The following is a 22,305-nucleotide window of genomic DNA, read 5'->3' on the forward strand; positions in this document are numbered from 1 at the left end:
AGGCAGGAGGCTAAGTGCAACATAATAATAAAGATGTTGTCATATATTTTAGTTTAATTGCTATGGCTTTGCAACACTAATACTTGAGAGGACATAAAGTTACCTGAAAAAAAATGGGTCTCTAACCTATCTGCAGTGTGAGTACTCACATGATAGTACAGACTCTGATAACTTTGCATCTGAGAAAGCTGTGCCTCAGTTTTCCAAAATGCTAAATCCATTAGTATTGGTCAAGTGCCTGGAATTTTCCAAAGGAAAGCTCTGAACGCAAAGAATAAATTGCTAACTCTATGTACCACACATACGTGACTTATTCCCACATGTTTATATAGTATATGATTGCAGACAATAAAATATTCTCATCATTTAATTCCTACTGGGTGAGTAGGAACAGTCCATTGACATTGACCCAGCTCTATCAGAAACAATGTGCCTAATGGTCATAAAATACCCACAGCATTTAGGGTTTGATCTTAAACCAGTGTAAAGTACAGAATTTGCTGTATTGTAGGCCGATGATTTATTGATTACATGTTTTTGGAGGGACGTATGTTTGTAACATACTTGGGGGAAAAAATAGCTTCATGTTAGAGGAAAATCACATTACACCTCTAGAAGAGTCCAGGAAACTTCTACGCACAGATCAGCAGAAGCAAAGATGCTTGTACAGTTCCACAGTTGTTTCATTCCTTCTTGAAAAGGTTGTTCACTTCGACCTGACAAGGAAAGGAGCAGAATTGGCAGGCTAATGCAGAACAACATGGAATTCCCACGTATTTCTGTCACAGCCTTCTGAAGGTTTGAAAGAAAACAGATGGCAGTCAGTACAGGACCAAGAGCGTGCAAAGAGATTAACGATTTTTCAAGACCAGCATGAAACATTTTAAAATAGCCTAATTTTTTTATTTTTAAAGCACAGAGCTTTCCTGGAAAATGGAAGAACCAAAATATTTGTTAGTTATGAAAATATCAGCAATAATCATACTATTGATGAGTAAGCCTGTTACAAATGTTTAGATTTAGAGAAATGTTTAAATGCAAATGAAAATACAAAATATTTCCAAAAAATAACTGGAGGGGGCTAGCAAATCAAATCTTTTCCACAAAAAAATTGTCACTGCTTGTAATCCACTTTTCAACCACTGGACAAGGAGAGATACTGATCCCTTTTTTAATATCCAAAAGACAGAGACAACACTAAAAATAAAGGTGTAGTTTCTTCACATGTATTCTTGATACTTAACTCCAAAATTTGAATAAGTTTCCAGAGGTTTGTGATGCAACTGGTCAGGTTCTTCAGCCCACATTTTATATATATGACTGTTTCTACTGTGCAGAATAGCTGAAACATTAGAGGATCTTCACAGTGTTTTCTTTCTCAAAGACCACAGGAATATAAAAGTGACTAAAAAGAGTCAGAAGTCCATCTAAACTTTTACCCTATCTTCAAGTAATGGTCAGCTGCAGATGGTTAGAGAAAGGATATAAAAATACCATATATAGTCTAATCCTACCCCTCCTCAATCTTTTTAGTTGTTTAGGATTTGGAGATGGGAGTACAGCCAGATTATCATGTTTAATAGCTACCAGCAGACCTGTCCTCCAAGATTTTTCGTTTCTTCCCACAGCTCTTCTTAGGAGAAGAGAATATTGACATGTGATATGAAACCCCTGAAATGTATTCTTGCATGACTTCTTCACAGTAAATCCAATCTGGATTGTGCTCCTTGGCAGAAATGTTCCTTCTCCTTTGTGTGTGTGTGTTTGTATATTTAGTTTATGAAAATGTCCCAAGAACACATCTCCAGATCAGATCTTAAGAAGTTAAATTGGCCATGACCACATTATTTATAGATGAACAGGGGACTGGGAAAGTTTCCATCTCTTAAGACTTCAGAGCTCAGTAATTCAATTCTTTAAACAGTTAAAAACATTGCCCCTCCAAGTAGCAAACAAAATGCAAAGCCCCCCAAATCAGGCCAGTTCACTGCCTTGAATAATAAAAGCTATATCAGCAAAAATGAGTCCTTGTTTATGCCTCCTTTAAAAAAGAAATATACCAAGGAGACAGAATAGAGTTGTTGGGTCTCACAAATCAGCTTTGTCCCCAGTTCAAAGAAGAGCTGGGCTGGCACATAGATTGCCTGGATTTAAGTCATCTCGGGACAAAGTGAAGAGAAAAATACTCTTCAGCAAAAGCAAATATGAACTTAAAAGCTCATGAGCAGAAATACCAACTTCAGTGATTATTACTGGGAAGTCAGCAAGCACTTGTTATTCAGGGAAGAAGCCTATTTCTCTCTTGCTGCCAAAGTTTTTCTCAGTTACTCAAGGTTACCTCTAATTCCATTTTCACGCAGTCTAAACACATCCTTCTGATTTCCTGGTCCCACTCCTTGAATTCCAGTAAGCCTTCTGATCTCCTCCCTTTCTACCTTCTTTCTACCTTAGGTCTTTAATTTCTAACTTATAACTGGTATAAGCCTGCCATACTCTCAGAATAACTTTTTTACTAAATCCAAAACCCCCAAGCTTTTCCTGGTCAGATTTGTTACTCCATGTTGTCCCAAGTCTAGAAAACTACTATTAGAAGACATTAGCTGACACCATAGAGATCACCAGAGAGACAAAAATCTCAAGTGTTGAAATACCATGTGGAAAATTGAAAATATAAATCTAATATGGAGCACGAACTTCGGGCAGCAAACAAAGCAGACGCAAAGCCTCAGGGAGGGAAAAGCCTGTTTAAGCATTATCAAGTACACATTTAACACACAGCACTAAGACAGCTTGAGGCTATATTACCAATAGCACTGCTCAGGTTGTGATGTGGTCATGGGCATGTGGCTACGTAGTTCTCAGCAAATCAAAGCTGGGTACATTCTGGACATGTCAAGAGAAACAGAACATGAGTACAGGACTGACATACCAGAGGTCATGGGAGCTTCTGGCAACATGGGACACATTCCTCTGTGACTTCTACTGCTGTAAAGCATCAGTAGCTCTACTGACCTTCAGAGAGCTACACTGCTGTAAAAATATGTGAGAAGAATCAAATGCACTGTGTAGATTTGCTCAAATCCCTCGGCTAGCATTTCAAAAACAGCTTATAATTTTGGCTGTCTCAACTTTTGAGTGTCTTGGTGTCTTGAAAGACACTAAAAATAAAGAGCCAAAATTACAGGTTACTTTGCACAATTTGGGCCTCAGTTTCTCTGGACCAAATTCTGATGTTACTTCGACTTATTTATAATTGAAGCATGAAATAAGTTTCTTGAACAATACAGAGGTACAGAAAACTTTGACTAGTACAGATGAGAGAAGACTTGCACTCTCTGTGTCTCACTCAGGTCACTTACTATCAGTATGAAGACACTGGGCTAAATCCTCAGCTGGGACATATTTGTGATAGCTACACTGGAGCCTCCATACCTATATTCAGTGGCTGAGAATCCAACCCAATAAATCCCATTTAACTAATTTACATAGCATCATGAAATTTAATACCTACACAGAGCTTGGAAGATAACAAATCCTCTGCCTGATAATGACTCAGAGTTGTGACAAACAGAAGTAACTTCACTGTTAGGTGGAATTGCAGAAATATGAGAAATTAATCAGACCAACTGCATGTTAATATATTTTTATTGAAAACTAGCAGTTTTCTGCACATGCCTCAGTTTCAAGAAGTGTGATATTAGGGAAAACAATTGGTAAACGGAAAAGCCACACAAGACACCACTGTCAATAACCAACAAAACAAAAAGCATGGGAAAATACATGTAAACTCTTTCATCCAATGAAAATCAGAGCGGTCAGCTTTCTTTTAATTTAGGAACATGCTGTGCTTGCCTGGGGGCTGCAGGGGCAGGGAAGGGAAAGAGGGTCAGTTCTCCATAGGACTGACCCAGGTTTGAAAATTCACAGCAATTAAAGTGCTGAAAGCCAAACCTCCCACACATCCTTCCCCTAAGTGTCAGGAAATAGTGTCCCCTGATTGCTCAATCTCTAAGTCAGATGGCTGGCCTGGAGGGACTAGATGGGTTTCTGGGATTCCATTGGACCCTGGGGGAATTTTATGTCAACTAAAGCAGATGGAGCAAAACCAAACTATGTGGGAGATGCCTTCAAGATGCTGTTCAGCTCCTGCTGAGCTTCCCTGCCAATGAAGTACAGTCAGTGCACACCATGTCTGGATGGACTTTGCAAGAAAACTTTCTGTGACTGATTTCAAGATGAACAGAATTACATATATGGAGCACAACTAAAATAAACAGCAGCGATAGCAGCAGACAAGTGATACAGTGTTGTAAAGCCACTAGGATATCCAGGGAATTTGCTTACTCAGCTCTGTGAAACCATGAGACTACACTTCATAACACATAATATAGACTTTTAAAACCTCAGGGTTGCACTGTGACTGTCATAAGCTCCAACACTGAAAAGCTGTCTGCCTTGTCCATATTGTGTTTGTTTCTCTTGCTTCCATGGTCAGTGTCCACCAGTAGTAGAACCAGCAATTTCCCAACTGGTATAACGTCGTCCAAACTCTGATGAGAGGTCCTGAGAGAAAACCCATGCATTCTCATTAGAACTAAATTTATCTCCTGCCAGATCAATATCTCCTTCCCCATTTCTCCTCCCATCCTTCCACTCAGTGTGCAACTTTCCTGTTGAAACACAACAGCCCACGAGGAATTTCCAGACTTGCAAACCCCTGCAGGTACTGTTGCTTACAAGTGGGATGCTGAGCTGGAGGATAGAGAGAAGACTAATGAAACAGAAGAGAAGCAGTCAGATTAGAATACCCCAAATATGGAATTATCTCCTCCTTAGCTCCTTTTCTCACCCTCTCAGCTTTCAGCAGTTCTCTATATATTCATCCTGTATTGCCCAATGCACTTCAGACAGACTAACTGCTGAACCAGATAAAAAGTGTCTGCGGGTCCCAGACACTTGTCATGGCTGTGACAGCTCTCAAGTTTTTATTGGGGTATATAGGTTTCTAACAAGTTATTACATCCCTTAAGGATTTTTCTTTAGTTTTACATTTCCAGTCAATATTGTTAAGAAAATAAAGCAGCTTCTTGAAAAGGAGATGCTAGGCTACTGGAAACCTGACGAGAAATAAACTGGGGAGAGGAAAAGAATTCTAATATGTCACCGTAAAGCAGCTCAGATCCAAATACAATTTCTTCCAAGTCTGGAGACTTCACTTCCAAATTATATCTCTGCAGGATGTGCATTTGAGACTGCATTACACCATGCAGTCAGTATAGTTGTTTTTCCTCCTGCTTATGCTTGGCATGGCATGGCATGGCATCTTTTAGAGGGGATTAGACCTTGAACATCTGCCTCCATTACATTAGCCAGCACAGTAGTTACATCACCCTGTAGTTACTTTCAGAACAGCTAACTAAACTTGCTCAATTTAATTTTGCAGTGGAGATCCCTGCAAAACTCCCTCCTCCCAGTCCGCACTTTTCCTCCTTTACTTCCTTCTCCCTGCCCCAACAACCCAACAACCACTCTGCCACCCTCAAAAGGAAAAGTATTCAGAGACTTACTCCATTACCAGAACAGCTCAATGAAGGGAACCTTGACTTGCAGCCTTTCTTGTGACAGCTTGTTGGCTAGAGCCAATTGCTAACAGCATGGTGCATTGTACTATGCAATTCACATGGCTCCTGCTCCTCAGCCCAGCTTTGTGTTTATGCTCAAGGGCATCATCTCTCCTTCCAGCAATTGCACAGGCCAGCAACGCTCCTGGTGGCAAAGAGCTTTCTACAGTTACAAGTGCTTGCTAAGTATGTCAGCTTCACACAGGAGACATCAAACTGTTCCACACTGTTGGGGAAGCAAGCTGTTTCTGTCATGGGCCTCATTACAGAGGGTGTCAATGAAGATGACAGCTGTGGAGGCAGCTGTTCCCAGAACTGCTCCCATCTCTGCTTGAGGAATGAATGAAGGCGGCACATCCAGGTGTGAGGTGGGGGAGGTAAGGTTAGTTAAATGAATGCAACACAGAATTTTAATTGGAAATAAATACAGCTGTATGCCCCACTGAAAACAACACCTACTTAAAGAGTAGGTTTGGGAATCTCTGGATTGTTGAGGTTTAAAAAAAATTACTAAGAATTTTACTTGGGACTTGGACTATGTATCAGCACCTCTGCAAGTTTTACACAGGGAAATTCTCGTAGTAGCTGACTTATTCATGTATTACCTTTTTACAGCTAGGTCTTGGATGTGAGAGACACCTCTCCTCTGTGGAAGCAGTGGGTTCTTTGGAAAGCCCTTAGTATCAAGTGAGTACAGGCTCAAGGTGCTAAATTTGTCAGATTTAGTCAAGTGAATCCGCATACCTGCATTAGGATGTGTTATTTTCAGTAGCCTGGCACACAGAGTGGGATAGGACTTCATTGTCAGGGGCCAGGATACTGCCCATCATCTTCAAAAGAAAAGATGAACTGCTTGCTGCACAGTATGGCAGGGTATTAAGAGTTAAAAAAGAAATCCCACATTGTGGAGTTGCCTAAGGAAGTTGGGTTTTGACTAAAGCTTATTTGGGATTTTGCTTTCCTGCTACCAGAACATGAACTAGCTGAATTTCAGTTAATTTCATAGTCTTCCAAAGATATGACCTTCCCCTCCTCTCTCTCTTCTTAGACCTTTCTCATCCCATCACCTCCATCCACAGACAGAAGAGTGCAAATGCCTGCACTGTCAGCCCCTGCATACCTTTGGGAGATGCAATCAAGCTAAACCTGAATCTGTATGGAAGGGGAAAAAAAAAAGAAAATAAAAAAAGCCATACTTGCAGGGATATGTTCTTGCAAACAAGCAAAAACTTGAAAAGATTTTCTGCAGCAGCTGCACTTACACTGTAGTACCCGTGTCTCTGCGTGGATCCTCTCTGTTCTGCAGTCCCGTAATCCACATAGAAATGCTTGTGCTGCTCCTCTCTCTGGCACTGCTGCTGTGGTGAGACTGGAACTGCTGCTGTTTTCACTTTCAGACCATCCTCTCTCTCCAAATCCTCTGACGTCAGACAGCCTGTAAGAGATATTTATGGAACGAACAATCTAAAAGTTTCTCTAGGTAGAGTTCAGACTGCACTTTGGGGGGATCTGTAATTTTTACACTCTTGGATAGAAAACCCCTCCCAGAGGGGTCAGGGAGGAAACAGTTGGGAACCACAGATGTGGTTGTATAAGTCTCTGGCAAAAGACAATCCCTGTACTTTTCTGTGCATGATATATTATATCCACACCCAGGATGTAACTATCTGTCATGTAAGTCCCCATTTGGAAAGTGGTTTTCCAGTCTCTCAGCTGTGTCTAAAGAGGGTTTGAATCAAGCCTGACATAGAGGTCTCTTACAGACACACTCCTAGCCCACAGTCCCCTGCTGTGTCCAGACTTTGACTGGATTTAACTAAAACAAGAGTGAAACAGCATCTTGTCCACATCCTGTTTCATTTTGCACTAACCCCTTCCAGCTGGAATGTTTTCCCAGGCATGTGGGCCATCTTCCCTCCTAACTTCAAAATACCTTCTAGAAGTGTCTCACCTCAGATGAATACCAGCTCAGAAAATTAACTTGATCTTTGATCTCCATTATGCACTGCCTATTTGCATCTCTCTTTCTATAGTTTCTTTGCTATGGTACAGTATGACACCTTTCACTTGCTGTGAAAGCCACTGAAGTGTTATGTAGAAGAGATGCTAAAGCTAAAACTGAAACAGTATTAGCATTAACATTAATCAGTACTTGAAGAGTAAAATGCTCTCATGGTATAATCCTGCTGAGGCAAGTGATGATAAATTTAGACTGATAAGGCTTCTTTGTTTTGTATTTAGAAGCTGAGCTTGTCTGTAAGCCTGTAAGTATCAGTAGTCCCATCTAAGAGATGAGGAAACTGAGGTCTGAAGGTGAAGTGATATATGGTGAAAGTCCTTGAATGAGCCTTGTGTGATTACAGGCACACCTTTTTAAGAAGTTTAAAATTATTCAACATTTTCTGGAGGAGTGTACAAATGTGCTGCTATTATAAGCAACTGCCTTTTTTTTTTTTTATACCCCATCATTTCCATTTGTAAGCAGTTATAAGAAGTATATGTCTCAGTACCACTTTTGGAGATGCAATTGCTATTTCAAAACGTGCCAAGGTTCTTTTCTGTGCAACATACTAGCAGCAAAAAATTACCATCTGGGGCTGTGTGGATTAGTTTTTTCATATACATATGCTTTCTCTTTTCTGCTCTACCATCATCACCTTTGGGCATGAGAGAGGGCTTTTTGAAATCAATAAAAATCATCTGATCAACTTCAAAAGGTTTAAAATCTAATTTGCTCTAACTTTCTAATGGCAGCTAGCCCCATACACTGTCATATCATCGCTATCACCAAAAGCCTTGAGATACATTCCAGAAGAAAATGGCATCTCTTTGAAGAGATTTCCACATTTATATTTAAAAAGATGGGTATAACAACCTGACAGATGGACAAGAAAATTATCTCAGTTCCAAAGCAGCATTCAGTCAAGTAAAGGAAGCAAAATGTTTTCATATATAATGAAAAATAATAAAAAGAACCCAGTTTTGACAGTACAGTCCAAGCACTGAAGAAGTGGTGGTGGTGGTGTTCCCTCTGGCTACCAGCAGCCACTTGTCTACTTAAGATCAACAAGGATCATTCAGAACACGAGTCCCCACTCTCCTATGCTGCATACTGATCTTATTAAAGATCAACTCTGGAGTTACATTGCTACCTGTTGGCATTTTGTCCTATAGACATCCACAGGCAACTCTGAAGGGCAGACTGATTCAGTGCTTCTTTGTAGGATACCAGAAGTGTTCCTTATGGGTAGTTCCACATCCCACCAGCTTTCATTGACTCAGCTCCTTTAAAGCACAGTAAAGGCTCCCGGTGTTTGCTAAATATAAGATAGCTATCCATGAGTCCTACTTCCTCTGTTTAGTTTATAGGATTATATTACATCTTCTCCCTAGTGAGTGGAAAAGGAGCAACATGGAAATCCTGACTTTCACAGAGAAGTAAAGCATGAATAACCACAGCCTGTCTTACAGTGTGACCCAAGCGCAAATGTGATTTCTTTATTTCAAAAGACTTCACAGCAAGATTGAAATGCCAAGAGACTGAAATGCTCTCTTTACTCACACATAATATGGACACTGACAGTAAAATTTGCTACTAACCTGTGTCCTGTAGCTCATTTTATTTCTGTCCTGGAAGGATATGCCCCTTAGCATGTAGTTGTCAGGGTAGAAATACCCATGCTACAACATTCCAGCTACTGCAAACTAAGACAATATCTCTGTGAACCTGTTGCATTTCTGTAGGGAAATGCAGAATAGCCAGTTGTGTGGTTGTATATTCATAACCTTTGCACTGAATCTCATAGGAGTCACTTCCACAGGATGCCACAGGAGTCCTTTCTAGAACACAACATCATGATACGAAGAGCACAAACATACCATCTGTGGGCAATCTGTACTCCTGTTTCCTGTACAGGAGAACCCTCTCTATTACACTGGGAGTGTGCATGAAAGAGCAAAATTTTAAACAGAATTTATTTAAAACAGCACTTTTCCCAAAAGATACTAGTGGCAGGCACTTCTGGAGGGCAAGAATTAACCTTGGGCACATGACCAACACAAGCATAGGCATTACTCAGCCCTAAAACACAGAGTAAAAACAGAGAATCGAGTGAGACCCTCTGCATCCCTTGCAAATGACTGACAAAACAAGACAGCATGTGTTCCTCAGATCCAAGCTAGCCTTAATACATGTTCACATGAGCAGCTATAGAAGTCCAGTTATCACTCCCTTAGTGCTACATAACAAAATAATAAACCAAAGGAAATGAAACCATATTAAAATACTATTCTTGCTGCCATAGTGGAACAGACCATTCAGCTCGCTAGTCTAGTACACTGCCTCAAGCAGTGGTTAGATACCTGATGATTCAGAGCATGAAGAATGGAAAACTATTCCAGTTGTGGGCTGGAATATTACATAAGAACCAAGGAGAAAAGAGGGAAGGAAAATTCTTTCTTGAACCCCATACTTGATCAGTTTACACCCTGAAGCATGAGGTTATTTCAGATGCTGATTTTTTTTTTTTTCCCATTGCTCTGGTATTGCTATGCATGTTATTTCTGCATATATTTCAGTTTGGGAACCTGCCAGAGTTTTTTCCAATCTACTGAAGTCAGGAAAAGCAAAGTTATGGCATATCTTCAAAGAAAAGCACACACCAAAGCATGCAGAGAGCATCTGTGTGCATCTTTGTCCTCAGATGCACACAGCCTTGGCCCTAGTTTTTAAATCCACCCAGTGATTTTCCTTTCATTTTGCATGATGGAATTCTATTCTTTATGTACTCTTGACCCCTGGATTTAAATCTCCATTGCACTGACCAGAGTGAAACCACTTACAGGTCTCGTAGATGTTTTCATTTCCAGGGCCTGAAGCAGCACACGGCTTGCCAGGTGCTAGTAAACTGTTCAAGTGGTAGGAAGGGAAGCTGGTGATTTGTTGCAGAAAAACAGTGCCAGCAAGAAGGATTGTTCTAAGACACTGCCAAAGCTGTCTTTGTCCCATGCAGGAGATCATACTCTAATCAGGAAAAGAGGAAGAAAGCTCTTTCTGGAGCTGTATCACAGTGTACCAAGATGTCTCTTTAGATACACAGGATCATGCAGATTACAGTAAGTGTCTGAGTAGCATAATCAATGCATAACACTGGATAAATCTGTATTTATGGCTAGGCAATGAAGTGACTGCATTTTAGACTCAGTTTCTTCCAGTATCAAAGCCAACACAAAGTAAGACTCAGTGGAAAATAAAGCTCACACAACAGAAGGGAAGTTTCAAATTAAAAGTAGTACAGTATTAAGTAGAGTAAGACTTACAAAGCCATCAACTCTGCAGTACATTGTGACTGAACTCAGAGCCTGAGAGACAGATTGGACTTCTCAAACTAAATGAGCAACTTAGACAGACAGTATTCGTACATGAGAGTAGACAGAAAGCAACGTGGGCTGAGAACACCCTGCCTCCACTGCTGGCAGGAGAGGAGGTAGGAAAGAGTGAGCTCTGTCCTGCACAGGGAGTTGTGGCTAGGCTCTGACTCCTTTGCAGCTGTCAACTAGACCAAAGAGAATTGGGTAGGCAAGACTATTTGGACAGTTGTAAACTAAAATTGTTCTACAGATATATAATGTCAGAATTAAACAACATTTTGTAATATATCACAAGCTATTCCCAGCGCTAACTTAGGTTAATTTCGTTTTCCACCAAAAACTATATGGTGAATTCAGGTTAACCAGGGTCCTTTGAGAGCTTTGTGGGACAACAATTTCTTGGCTTCTTTCACATAAATACTGTATTGACAACTGTTAAAGCAGAGATGCTTCAAAGAAGCCAAAGAAAAATGTATGCACACAGTAGACAATCATGCAGACAGAAATGCCAGCAATGATATACCACATTAGCAACAATCCTAAGGTGTTAAAATACATCAGGGGAACCTGAGTTGGAAGGAGAGTTAAATTCTGCGGACTGTATCAAATTTAAATGTCTTGACTGGTATTTTTTTTCTTTTCTTTCCTAGACATTCTTTTTTCTTGCAAGGGATTTATTTTTAAAAGACTCCAGGAAGTCAAGAGAGCCTATTAGACTGGCAATTATCCTGAGTCACTTCCTATAATGGTTTAAAACAACCTCTCAGAAAATCTCTTTTGTGGGCACAAATGCAAAAGTATATCAGTGGCCCACAGATTTGAACACATAAACCTGAAAGAGTAATAATCTACAGCTAACTACATTACATTTTAATAACACTGAAAGAATATCAGGCTTGGAAAATCAAATTTTGGAAGATGACAGATAGCAAACATATTATGATATGGACATGTTTAGATGCTACCCATGTAAAACAGCTGTGGCAGAACATGGGATGCAACCTGGCTATCTGCATTTCAGTTCAAGACATTTAGCTCAAGATAACTCTCTCCTTGCAGCTCTTGCCACAGCTGATGTGAACACGATGCATGGGACGAAGCAAATATCTATAAAATGTAAGCACACAGTCAGAGCTGGTGCTGCAATTTTGGTGCTTCTACACTTTTAGGTGCTTTGGTTTACCAATGCTTATGCTCTTTACTGTTGTGCTTTCTGTATTATTTGCTAATTAAAGAAAAAAAAAACCCTCAACAACAGTTCCAAAACTTTTGCACACATAATCCTACCGAATTTTTGAGATATCAACATATTCCATGAAGTTTCCTGAATATTGGAGTTCTACTCAACTACTGTCATGTCACGACACTGCTCTCCTCTAGTGAAGCTGTCATTTCAAGAAGTAATGCAGCTTAACTATGACATATACAAGTGTTATTTCAGGCAGGAAACATAAGGAAGTTCTTGAGCTCTGCTTCTGAAGCATGACACAGTATTATGGACTTAGGCAGAAACAGTTGGTGTAGGTATTCTTGAAAGATATACAAACTGTAGAGACTGCTAGGCTTGAGCCCCAAGTTTTATTACCAGGTCAGCCAAAAGTGACCCTGTGTGCTACCTCACCTGCAGAAGAAGAAATTAAGAGTCTGCCTACAGCATAAGAATGCAGGATCTTGACTCATAACATCATTTCCTAATCTTTTATAATATAAGAAATTAATTAGGCAAAGAGAACAAAATTAAACCGCAATATTTGTTTGCCATTATTAAATACCGCAATTAAGAAATAATTTTCATGTAACACATCATTGATGAAAATTAGCAGTGAACCAGTTCAGATAAAATTTGTTAACCAGTTTGACAAGAAAAGGCTATGTACCTTTGATTTGTCACTTTCTTTGATCATTTCAAGTACAGACAGAAAGGTGATAGGCTTAAATAAATACTTTTGTAACTTTTTGTTAATTTCATAAAATTTATGTCATAAAAATTGCTACGATAAGATTCTTGTCCTGATTAGGCACGGGAATTATTAAAATCTGGAAGTTTTGTTCCTTTGTTTCTTCCTAATTAATTTGGCAGATCCAGGGAGGTATAACAATTTAATGACATTTGATCAAATTTGTCAAGACATGAAAATGTATGTAAAACATATAAATATGATTTAGTCTCTTTGACAGAATTCTTAATTTCTCTGGGTCCATTTCTTCTTCTGCAAAACAGAAATTCTGAAATTAAGTGATTGACATGGACGCTGTGAGGTTAATCTCATTCCTCTTTGTAAAGATCTGTGAGTTCCTCAGACTGGAAAAACTGAAGAACAACAAATTTATTCTGTGCTTGCATCTCTGATGCACAAGTGTGTATGAGATGTTGAACAATAATTCTACATGAAGATACACCTTTCTTTATCCTTCATGGAGTACCTGATTTGACAGAGTTTCAGATAATTTGTTTCACACGGGACAACAACCAAACAATTATTTCTGATGATTGTGCTTGTATTCCTGAATACTTTGAAAACAGAAAAATTCTTTTGAGTAACAGAAAAAAATGGCAAATACTTTTCTGTGCGCATGTCATGTCATGTTAAATTAACATAAGTTACATGAAATTAGCTTACAAAAGAGAGAAAATCATTGGCATGGATGTAATTACGCAAGTCTTTGTACACATTTCTGATTTGAGATGCCAAATGTATTGTTTCTTAGGACAGGAAAGAAGCATGCTCAATGCAAGTATCAGAAAGGCCAAAACAGTCAAATGGATGCACAAAAAAAATGTTGGTTTCCAGAGACTACATTTCTTTAAACAGTTGTCAAACACAGAAGTGGAGAAGGCAGTAATAGTGAATCCCACTTATCTCCCTTACTACAGTTTCCAAAAGTTCAGAAGTCCTTATTCTTCCAGTGAGGAGGAAGGTCTGCCAGGTTGTGAACAGCATAGTCAAGCACTCTACACTTCTTTGCACATTCCACAGTAGCTGTTACAAAGTTCTTCCTGCAGGACTTCTATATAGTGACAACGAAATTCTGGTGCAAGGCCACTGAATATGGAAAATTTCTGGATCTACTGGTGCAAACTGACATGCAGATAGACCAGCTGAAACTCTGCAGCACAGACACCCTATCTTCTCAAAGAAAGCTGACAGAGAACATTTAGTCTTACTTCTGAAAAACAAGTCACTATTTTTTTCTATTTTCAGGAGTATTTTTATGTCAACACAGAGTTTTATGGATAAGAACTTTGCTTTCATAGTTGAAGGAGCACTGTCTGGATTAAGACTGCTTTTAAAAGAAAGTTACCTGATGCTACCAGATATTATTAACAATAAAAAAGCAAATGTTTCATCATTAAACATTAATAGTTTAGCATTGGCAACAGAATTGTATAGATAGACATGTCTTGTTTGATTAATATTTTACTGAAGATTTAAGATGTTAAAATGGAAGGATGCCAGAGAACATAAGCGGTACCACCAGCAATCAGGGCCAGGCTTGAATTAAGGATGGATATAGATAAAGCTGTAAGGATACCACATTCATCATTAAGAGCATTGAGGTGAGAGGCATCATTGGCGGTCAGGGACTCCAAAGTAAAAGTTGGAGTTGGGAGAAAGAAAAAGTTAGGAATAGAAACAGTTCAGCTGGTGGGTAAAAATGACCCTGGCTGAGCAGGCATAAAAACAATTCAGGAAAAAGGCCTGGGACACAACTGTGAAGCAAAAATAAAAAAGTACTCTCTGGGTTCCCTTATATAAGGAATTGGTGCAGTACTCCACAGATGAAGTTCATGTGGTAGCCTTCACCAAGTATGAATTATAAAGCCTTCACTCTCAAGGAGATTGGTTAAGGCCATCTATGGAACTGGTTGTACCTTACTTAGGCATAAGCAAGGCTTAGTAGTAATAAATTCACAAACTGATATATTTTCTAGAGGACTTCTTTTGGTGTGTATTTGCTCTGTATTTTGCTAATTTTTTTTCTGAAAACACAAGTTGCTCATAAGAGAAATGCTCGAAGCATCTGAATACTCAAGTCTCTATTGACATATAAAATCATGCAATATCACATTGTATATAAGAATTATAATATAAAATTATAATAATAGTATTGTTCGGAGGAAAAGACATTTTCTAAAGCCTTAAACATCTGTTTAGATAAAAATTATACCAACTTAAGTAGTTTGAAAAATAAATTGAGGGCTGGAAGGTAGGGACAGGCCCATGAACCTGCAGGAAGAGACTGGGTTGTGTGGGGACTGCTGAACAGTGAAACACAGGTAAGAAATTACCAACAAAGTACTGGCATAAATGCCTGGCTTACTTGAAAAACTGAATGAAGATACTTTTACTTCCTGCCCATCTCTGAAACGTGATGAAAACTGCTCTGCATTACAGCTGTAATACAGAGGCACAGTAGCCATCTGAAGTCTTTCCAGAAGCGCAGGACCACTGGAATGCAGTAATGTTTGGAAGCAGTAGAGGGGATCATAAGCGAGTGGCTTCCTTCACATAGAATCAAGCCCTCTGAGGATAATTAATTTATCTGAGAGACTAGTCATAAGCCTCAGAAACTAGGGAATGTAAAAGGAATCCAAATGGAGGAGAATGATTAGGAATTGGTGAATGAAGTATTTTGTGAAACTTTGTGCTGGCAGAAGAGCACAAAGCAGCTAATTGGGGCAAAGATATGTTTTTGGCAACAAATATCTAACCCAGCTTCTTTTCTTCACACTAGTGTTACAAATCAGATTGTGTTAATATCTGTAAATCTCTTTGAGATCTTACAATGGAAATTACTATTCAAGTTTTATAAAAATATTATATAAAGGAAAAGTTACAGTGCCAGAATATATACAATGAATCTTTGGGTAATCATTATTCTTCCATGTTTCAAGAATTGTTTGACAAGTTTTTAAATTATTTCTCTGGGAACTGGTCTGACTGAAATGTGTTTATCTTTTGCCTTTTGTTAGCTCATGTTTGCATTTACTGTCCATTAATAATAGATGAACACAACAGCCTAAGATACTTGATTCTTTTATGAACTGATTATTCCACATTTCAGCTGTACATAACATCAACAGCATAGGGAAAAGTGGAATGTGGCAAGAAGCCCAGGAAAAGGCAAGTCGAGTTGGATTGGGAATTAGCTGGAAGGATAATAATTCTGCAAGCCAATATTCATTAAGTAATTTTATGTGCGGTGGAAGAAAATCATGATACACACTTGGCACCTGGAGATTTTAAAATGCAAAGAAAAATATTTCAATAACTGTACAAATTGGTTAACAATTGTGATACTAAACAATTATTTCTGTGGTCCCTTGATCCAACATGATTCAGTTTTCATCAGCGCTATTCTGAAGCCTCAATACGTAATCTAAAGAATTGCTTATCAGACAGTCTAGCTGCTTTCTGAGATGTTATACAATCCTTCCTACCATTTTCCCTTTTTCAGCCAACATTTGGCCTACATCCAAACAATGTTCACTTTAACAATGTGGGATTAAGCTTCTGGAGGTGCTTGGGCATATCCTGGGGCCTAGGCAATGCCTATGAGAGCATGCAAATACATCAAAACTGTAAAAAAAGAATTTCAAATGTTTAATAACTAATAATAAAAGCAGATAAAACCCAGTGTATTTAAACTGTGCTTCTGGACTAAATTAATGTCTGTTCTTAAACTATTAAATGTGATCCAAAATAACACTACCACCTTCCAAGGTAAGATGCTTCATTCCTTTTGTAGCTAGAGGTTTGCACCAAACTGCATGTTTTGCTTATGCAACTCTTCTGATAAATCATTCAATGGACAAATAATATAATTATAAATTAATTATAAAATAATATAAATAATATAAGATCCATTGAAAAGCAAATGTTATATTGCTAGTAACAACTTAGTTTAACTAGCCATGTAACTCACCTAGATGGACAGTTTCCTCTCAAGGGAGGCTATTGGAGTATCCCATTTGGCAAAGATCAGTCCTACTCTGTATATACGAACATCTGTTTATCAGTGAAAAAGATACTACTTACGTGAATGTAGGAAGTAGACAGAGATTTGGTTTTGTTTGTTTTGTATTTCAACTAGCTTTTCTCATTCATGCATCTCAGTGGATCAGACTTGTAACATGTGTAAGGGAGTCCTTATACATCTTACTAGATTTATACAATGGAAAAAGTGTTTTTTTCTTAGCTCACAAAATCATAGCTTCTTCAATGTCAGTAACTGTTAACAATCTTTACCTGTTGTTAACAATCTTTTACCTGTAGTGATTATCTATGTGGTATTCATTTGCAGGAAAAAAATATGTTCTGAAAAAAATCTCAAAATTGAATATATGTAATGCCTTAAATTTGCTATTCATGGAGGCAATCTGATATACATATTGACCTATGTTTTCAGATATAATATCTAGTACTTCATGTTTATTAGCTTATGAAAAATCTGACTGGAGTGTGTACAAATCACTGCCTCCTCCTGCGGGTCACAGACTAATGCAAACTTGAGAAAAAAAGCTCCTGATTTTGTCAACAGATCCCCAGTAAAAAGTATACTATTAGATTAATAATGACTTCATATGAAAAAATGCTGCTGGCATATATTTTTCTGTCAAATTACCTTCAAGGTCTTTGCAAGCTCTCTTTCTGAAACAAGGATCCACACTATGTAGAGTGTTGTTAAATTTATAACTCATCATCTTGGTTATAAATATGTGAAAGATTAAAATTGTTGACAGTGCTTACAATAAGACTTCAACTGAGAGAAGAAATAATGGACATAAAGTGCAGTGCAGTTATTAAGTTAGGAAAGAGGGATTATTCAATTTTCACCTTTGGCTAATTTGCTTTACCTCTATGCTCCTCAGTCATACATGAAAAACAGATAAAATGTATATCGTTGCTTGTGCCTGTAATCTTAGAGTCCTAGATTCAGCTTTAATTTGAAGAGGATTAAATTCCAAATGCAAGAGAATCGAAACTCACTAGTTCATTACATGATTTGGTATTCTTAAGTGAAAGAAGCATAGAAAGTCTAAATAGTGACTAAATACACAATCCATGGCCAAGATAGAAATAGAAGATCAACACTGGGCAAATGAACATTTTGTATTTTAATATAGTGACTCAGACAGGAAGTCTGCATCTTCATATTGGCAAGTAACTGATGTCTGTAGTCCCTCGATACCAACTCTTACCCAGTTATAAGATTTCTCAACTGCTGATGCACAACATCAGCATGTGACAAAATCACGCGGCCTTAAATGCATCTGGCATTTGAGATTTAGAATCAGAATGGTTTGGGTTGGAAGAGACCTTAAAGATTCTCTAGTTCCAACTCCCCTGCCATGGGCAGGGATACACTCCACTAGACCAAGGCTGAATTTGCAATAGTAGTTGAATGAATAATAGTAGTTGGCTTATTCTAAACTAAAAACTGGATATTACAAAAACCCAACGAAACTAAACCTCATTTTTCCTTCATCTCTTGAAAACATGTAGTCTTGTAAAAAAAAAAAAAAAGAAAGGATTTTTAATATCCTTGAAATGTCCTTAAATGAGGGCTATTATATTTGATTTCAAACAGTTCAAGAGTACTTCTAAATTTCTTAATTCACAGAGTTGTATGGGGGGAAAATGGTATTGTCCTGTTTGTCCCTCATTTACAACAATATGCAAACACATGGAAAACTCTAGTGGGAAGACTGGTCTTGGTATTTTAAGGCATTTAGTACCCTGATACTGAAGAAACAATTTTCTCTGGCTTCACTGGAGGCTCTGCTTGCACAATTGGACACATTGCTTAATTACTCCATGTCTTAATTTTCTCCTCTAAGAAAAAGGCGTGTACCAACTCTAGAGCTAAACATGTCCATGTCTGGCACAGCTGGCTGGAGCCATTATTGTGTTGGCTGGCTGTATTACTACATCCAAGTTGAAGCACTTGTGAGCTTGTGCAAGTACTTACGAATGATCTTTATGACAGTTTCCAGAGATCAGTGTACCTGGGCAGTATAATGTCCTTTAGTTTTAGGTATGCTATGCTATGCTATGCTACTTAAATTATGATGCAAGACTTTGCTTCCTTACAGAAGGCCTTCTCTTCTTGTACAACTCAATCACCTTGTAGGTACAAAGTTTCTCATCTGTTCACCTACTCAACTACTGGTCACCCCATCCTAATCCATCTTCTAATGAGATCAACTAATCTGCTTCTGTATTTTTCTTAATTACTAACTCTTCTGTGTTTCCTCACTTTCTTTACACTAGCTCCATACTTCCATCCTTTCCATCCAAATTAATAAGCTGAACAAAAAGCCCTCAAAGGGTCTGCTACCTTTGTTTCCCTTTACCTCTGAAGTAATACTTCATTCTCCTTCCTCATTTTCATTTTTACATTACCTAAGCCATGAAGTTTATTTTTACTGGCTGGAGTTTTCTTTTATACTCATATTCTAGAGCCTCCTTCACTATCACTCCCTGCATCATGCCTTCTACGTTCACTTAATGATAATTGTGAAACTGAGATCATAGCCCTTATCCTTATTCTTTATCCCTACTCTTTTGAACTACAAAACTTAATTTTGCTCCATGACTTTAGTCACCTTCCATCACCTTGTTGCATTTTCCTTATACCTAGCCTCAATGAATAAAAGCTTCTGTACCGTCCTCTCCCACCCAATCCCACACACAGATTCTCAAAACACTGTTGCTAATATCATCCTTTCAGTTATCACTGTTATTGCTGTAAGCAATTGCACCTCCTCCAGCAACTCTCCGGTCTTTATTACATTATTTTATTTGTCTTTAAGGCACATTCTGTAACACCTTATTCATGACCAAGTAGCAGATAGGTTTCTGTCAATGGTCAATCAATAGTATCAGTTTCATTTTACACTTTCCAATAAATCTTTCTCTGCTTTCTGTGATGCTAGTTTTCATTCCTGAAAAGAGCTCTGCAAAAATCTGTAAAATTACATACAGTCTCTCTTTAAATCCTCTTTATAGTAGTGTCTCTACAACAGCTTGATAGGAGAATTCTAGTCTCTATTATTGTGTTAATATTATCCACATTATTTCTGTTTATTTCCCTCTTTCCAGCATTGCCACCTGTCCTAAACTTGTATAGCAAGAGCTGTTTGGTTCACCTCTAAGCTTACACAGTGCCCAACCAAACTTCTAATCCATGGCTTGACTTTAAGACTTATTATAAATCAATGATGTCTAATAATTGTGTTTCATAATGTTTTGCTGAAGACAGTGGGATTGAAATCCTCTTCAAACGAACATACACAAACCAGTTATATAATGACTATACAAGGAATCACTCACTGAGCAGAACTGAACACAAGATTCTAAATTTCTCACCAGTTTACAGGTCAAAAAACACAAACCCCACAGACTTTTCTACTCATGGTCACCTAGCATTTTGTCTGTCCTTAGTCAGAGACAAGTCAACAATGGACTTTGGAAGGTTTCATGACAAAATAACAAATAAGAAAAACTAAAATGCTAAAGATAAACATGGGAAGGAGGTAGTGAAAACTCTGCAGATAAAATTTGCAGTGCATTAGAAGTGTGTTTATGTCTCCTGCAGTTTGCAACGAAAGATCCAATTTACCATGTAGAAGATGAAAAATAACCCTCAAAACCCAATTCAGAAAAAAAAGCCCAGCTTGGAAAAAAAAAAGATTTGTTGTCTGTTGCAGTCAGAGTCCTGAGAATCCCTAAATTTCTTCATGGAATTTTTGTTTACTCTTAAAAGAGTCAAACAATTAAAGACAGATATTTATGCACTTACATAAGCCCTCAGGAGGATATTTTAAGATTTTCTAGCTTGACTAAGTCTACCAAGACAGACGTTTTTAGGGCATATATAAATGTGTTTGGTGAGAATGTCAAAACAGTGAAATTTTAACGTGCTTTCCAAATCTCTTACATACATGAAGACGTAGCCCTGTTTCCCAAGAAACAGATTGTAACAGTAGCCTAAAAGAGAAAAACATCCCTGCCCTTCTCACAGGACTGGACTATTAAAAGCTGAATAAGGCAGTTTTGTCTAGATGAAAGCATTAACCATTTTAACACTGAACAGAAAAACAGAAAAAACCAAAGGTTATAGGGCTTTGGGATGATACTTGAAATACCAAAAAATATTGCCTCAACTTTTTCACATTCCATTCAAATATAGAAACCTAAGTTTCTGTATTACCACACCTTTTACAAATAAAGGTTGTACTCTTTCTGGCAGAGCTTATTTAACAAACTCAACAGATATTATGCATAAATTTAGGCCACGTTTCAAACTTTAAGTTCTGGTCATTTAAGAAGTGTTTCTGGTCATGTAGAAGATACATATTTGGCACTAATGTTTTCAGGAGTTGGATGATGAGACAAACTCAGACTTTGGCAAGAGTTTTGGCCCTTCATCCTGCCCAGTTGATCTGTGGAAAGATTTTAATGTTCTAACTTCTAATCATTATCTCAGCCAAATGGCATGATAGTTGCCAAGAATAAGTAAAGTCTATGAAAAGTAGAACTTTGGACAAAAAAGAAAGGACTTGAAAGTTTGGGCTATTATAAAACTTACAAGGCTGTTTATTTGGAAGCATATTAAGTTGCTAGGTGACATAATGGAGCTCAAGTTCTTGAACTGCCAGCCCAAGTATATATTATGACCCATATTATTTTTCTAATTGGAAGAAAACTATAATGGTAACCCCAGACAATTAGTTGTGACACTGTAACTATTACTTCAAAATGCAATGGCTGACCTTTTCAAAACGTGCAATTGCCAGATCCTGTAACTCATACAGTCACCTAATTGTTTCAAGCCTATAGGGTGCTTGTGTTCTGTGGCGTACTTTCTCTAATACTGGAGCTGAAGAAGGTTGACACATCTTTGAGGTTTAGCATAATTGCAAATGCTGAAAATTCTTCAAGTACAAGGTGATTTCTTAGGGAAGAGAGAAAGAAGATCTCAAACATAATAAATTTAAAGCAAACAAAAACTTTTCAGACCTCCATCATAAGATGCAGCCTCTAGACCAGTCCATTATCTGGAACAGTTAGATGTCACCTTTAGGCTCCATTTTCCAAGACTTTCTTTGAAGTTCCAAGAAACACAAATTCTGAAAACAGTTCTTTTTGTTTGGTAATAAGAAAAAGATGTCCTACAATTCCTGCATCTTTGTAATCAGGTCTTTACCACTAGTAACAATCCTCTTTTCCAAATCGTACGAAAATTTTAAGAGCCAAATTACTTAAGGCAGGCCTCAAGAGAAGACTTCTGTTAATCAGTGATTCTG

The 22,305-nt window shown here is 38.1% G+C and overlaps 1 protein-coding gene across 1 annotated transcript in view; it reads right to left on the reverse strand.

The window, feature by feature from the left end:
- DAAM2 (dishevelled associated activator of morphogenesis 2) overlaps positions 1-7,031 on the reverse strand; it is a 202,283-nt gene extending 195,252 nt beyond the window's left edge. Inside the window, exon 1 of the mRNA XM_032681445.1 lies at positions 6,884-7,031. The gene's annotated coding sequence lies outside the window, so the exon portion shown is untranslated. The remainder of the gene's footprint in view (positions 1-6,883) is intronic.
- Between the last annotated feature and the right edge of the window lie 15,274 nt (positions 7,032-22,305).

The sequence above is a fragment of the Chiroxiphia lanceolata genome, chromosome 3 (genome assembly GCF_009829145.1).
Source record: "Chiroxiphia lanceolata isolate bChiLan1 chromosome 3, bChiLan1.pri, whole genome shotgun sequence".
In the NCBI taxonomy this organism is placed as follows: domain Eukaryota; kingdom Metazoa; phylum Chordata; class Aves; order Passeriformes; family Pipridae; genus Chiroxiphia; species Chiroxiphia lanceolata.